The sequence below is a fragment of the Carya illinoinensis genome, chromosome 13, assembly GCF_018687715.1.
Source record: "Carya illinoinensis cultivar Pawnee chromosome 13, C.illinoinensisPawnee_v1, whole genome shotgun sequence".
NCBI lineage: Eukaryota > Viridiplantae > Streptophyta > Magnoliopsida > Fagales > Juglandaceae > Carya > Carya illinoinensis.
In genome coordinates, this window is record NC_056764.1 from 551,375 (window position 1) to 555,301 (window position 3,927).

At 35.7% G+C, this 3,927-nt stretch overlaps 1 long non-coding RNA gene across 1 annotated transcript; it reads left to right on the forward strand.

The window, feature by feature from the left end:
• The first annotated feature begins 268 nt into the window (after positions 1 to 268).
• Positions 269 to 1,249, forward strand: LOC122292745. The gene is made up of 2 exons (XR_006237002.1): positions 269 to 663; positions 856 to 1,249. It is a non-coding gene; the product is annotated as an uncharacterized LOC122292745 (long non-coding RNA).
• Positions 1,250 to 3,927: the final 2,678 nt, after the last annotated feature.

Here is a 3,927-nt window from a genome sequence, read left to right on the forward strand (position 1 = left end):
AAGGTCAAAAAAAAAAAATCTCATGCAACGTCCAGTACTGTTATTGCCTCGTGGCGTTTATTTTTGGATTTATTAATTGAACTTTTATTGTTAAGCATCGATTGCATTTCTCTAATTAATGCACCCAGTCCTATCATATTGACTACGAACATGATGACAGACCTATGACGCTACTTCTTGATGATCAGGTCTAGCTAGCAGGTTTGCCTTGCATCTGGCGGCCTGTTAGAGAAGCTGTGATGAAGCTTTCATTGTGCATGTGTACATATAACAACAATGCTACGGACAGTCGGGTAAAGCAGTCGCCCCGCAGTCGCCAACTCAGCAATCACGTGTTTAGGTTGCTCCGAAATTGAAAACCCTATATTGCCCCCAAAATAGAAACAATATCCCGAATTAGACAACACCACCTGAAATAGAAAGAAAAGCTAAAAAAAAAAAAAGGTTCCGCTTCGCCTTTTCGTTCTGCAACTGAGCTCGTCACGCTCACAGAAATTATGCTACGGACGTGTGCGCTGGAGACGATCTGTGTGAGAAAGATTTCGTGTAGTTTGGTCTGATAGTTGGAAGTGGTTTGAGATCTGAAAAATTCGTGCTCGTGGTCTGAAGCTTGGGTTTCGTGGTGCTCTGGTGTGGGTGTCGTGTGGGTCATCTTTTGAAAAGGTAAGTTTTGGTCTGTGATTGTTATACTCGTTTACTAAATATAAACATGCATTTTTTATAAGTTTGTGATTTTTATAAACATGCATTTTTTATAAGTTTGTGATTTTTATTACGGCCTTTTAGACAAAGCATTGTTACTGGTTTCAGTTTTGCTGTGTTGGAAATTAAACAACACAGGTTTCACCATTACAGGGGATACTATTAATGGAGAAAGGATGTGTACCCAGCATATTTTTTGTTTTAAAATGTTCTGCCCATCACTGGTCAGTAATTCAGATTAAATACTGCATATTTGTTATATTAAAATGTTCTGCCCATCCTATGTAATTATTTCAGATCAAATACATCTCAATCCAATGGGGAATAAGACCTTGTCAAGAGAGCAATAACAATAGACCCAAAATGCATAATCTGAAAATTGGATAGGTAATAACAGAAAATTAGCAGCCCCTGCTGCAATCTCTTACATTAACCTCATAGCTTTTACAAGAACAAGATCTTGCATGAAACAAGACCATTTACATGTTTTCTGGAGCTTCCCCAGATTTCAAAATAAAGTTCCACAAGGGGCAGTTTCCCTAGAACTGAAAAAAAAATAATAATAAGGAAAGTGCTGAAAGAAACCAAATAAGGGAGTGTTGAAAGAAACCAAGGCTTTGGGCTGTTGAGGAGATTCAGTCTCCAATGGAGATGAATGGACAGAGGCACGAGAGAATGCGAAGAGATATGGGTGGGAAGTCTGTAACCTAAGGATATGCGAAGGGATATGGGTGGGAGCTCTGTAACGTTTCTCCTATTAATGAAACGATGCCGTGTTGTTTAAAGGGTGCCATGTCAGCGGCTTGACTGAGCCGACTGTACGCCGTTTGAGATCCCCGACTGCATTTAGACTTATTCGTACATATAAATACTTTAATCACCAAATATTGTATTGAAGTAAATTTATAAATTAATTAAATTTAATATGATAGTTAGATTATAAAATTATTATTATTATACATCAATTTATAATTTTATTTTATATAATCTTTTTTCTCTGTAACAATTCATATAACTTTTGTGACCAAATTAAAGGGGTACGTACGTGATTTTTGGTCTAGCTAGCTCCATCATATTTGAATACTAAGTTTATAATATTCAGCTCGCAAAATGACTCCCCAAGTATAATTATATATATAGTTGTAATTCATTATGAATGACGTTAATGGTCCTGTTCCAATACGCCACGATTCAGAACCCAACAAATTAAGTATTTAATACAAAACTAGTTCTAATTTATTAAACTGTCAGTCATCAACATATGTAAAACATGACAACAAAAAAAGAAAAAAGAAAATCCAATTGATTGTAGCTCAGCATATTTTTTAGGTAATAATTTATATCTCTCTATAATAATAAGCGTCTATTTCGCTGCTATAGGAATGAGTAGTAAATTCACACATTTAATTTTTTTCTATTTATTGCATAGTTACTTTTTTCTTTCTACTTTTTTCTTGTTGAACCTCTCTTTCTCTCACTCTCTCTCTCTGAAGCTCACGAACCCAGCTCTCTGCCAAAGACTCAAGATCCATTCCACCCCATCGAAAAGTCTGAACTTTTTACTACCCAGAAGATTACTCACCTACAAAAGCTATGACGATCAATCAGGATCTGCGATACCCGATATTCATTTCTCACGTTTTCTCGCTCACTGTTTTTTTCATTCTTCCAAAATTAAACTTTTTGGTACCCGAAACGGTCTATTTCCAATTCCGACTCTACCATGGAATTTGCTAACTTTTTCAGCTCTAACGACCCCTTCGACTTTACGTTTCACAAGCACTAGGAGGCCACCAAAATGTCCACAAAAAAGAGAGGACCTAGTAAAAAGAGGACAAAAGATAGCAGCACACATATTGGCCTCCACAGAAGCTTTTGGGCACTCCCTCCACCAGCACCGGCTCCGGCACTACCCAAGCATGGCTTCTCTTCCTCTTCATGGTGCTAATTACAATAACAGATCGTTCGGAGTTCAAGCGCATTCTATGATCCAAAAGCCTTCTCATAAATCATCTTCGGTTGGGTTCTAGGAACCTCAGGGCTGGTCAAGACCCCTCATTGACCAACAACCAGTAGTTGGAAATTTTCACACAGCAGTAGGATCGCTTTCGTGAGGCAGCGTTGGTAGATTTGGATTGCTAAGAACGATGAATGGTTCTCCAGCCCGTGATAATGAATTTAGTGGATTTTGGTCTGCAGATAGTGCTGCTCTTTACAGGACTAATCAAGAGGAGATGAAGAAGCTTGACTTATCTCTCAAGTTTTAAGAGCTGCACGCTTCGTCTTTCTTTTTTCTTTTTTTACGAAAATTAATGTTGTATATTCAAAGCTGCCTTGCTTAATGGGAAAAGAAACTTATTTGAGAATAAATTTTAAATTTTTTGAAATAAAAATTTGAGAAAAAACTTGAGATTTTTTAAAATGAAAATTAATAAATTAAAATATATATTTATTTTTATAAAATTTTTGAAATGCATTAAATTTTTTAATAAATTAAATTTAAATTAAATTTTTTAATTTTTAAAATTTTTATTTTAATCGTAAAAGTTAACAAGACCTAAACAGTAGTGTGTAGAGACGTGCAGGGCCTTGATTTCAACTAACGGTGGTGCGGGGATCGATGAATTTGCTTTAGTAACGCGACAGGGACGTATGGCATCATAGAATTGACCCCATTAATAACAAAGTGATATATCTTGTGTGAATGGAAGATTTATTAATGATTTCTCAGTACTTTTTTTTTTTTTTTTAATGTCGATCGACTCAAATGGGTTCAAGTTCTTGCCCTCATGACATTAAACAACAACAAAATGGAAATCTCAAAAATTATGTCTGCCACAATGAAAATGCAAAACATGCTTTCCATAAATCTTATGCATGCGCCCCCACCGCATGCAATACTGTACCAGCACAAACGTTCATGCATGCAACAATACAAGATAGCAAATAAATATTTTATAGCCAATAATTATCGAGCCAATTGCATGCATGTCACATCAGCATTCCCTTCGATATAATATAAAACAAATATCTCCAAGATTCGTACAATGTGGTTTTGGGTTAACTATTGATTAGTGGACACATATGAAATATTATCACTCCACGTATGAGACAGAGAGAGAGGGATCGAGATCAATTGCCTTGGAGGAGAAATTAAAAAATTTGTAAAGACTTGAAATTATTGAAGTTAAATAATTACATGATCTAATTAAAAATTGATAGATG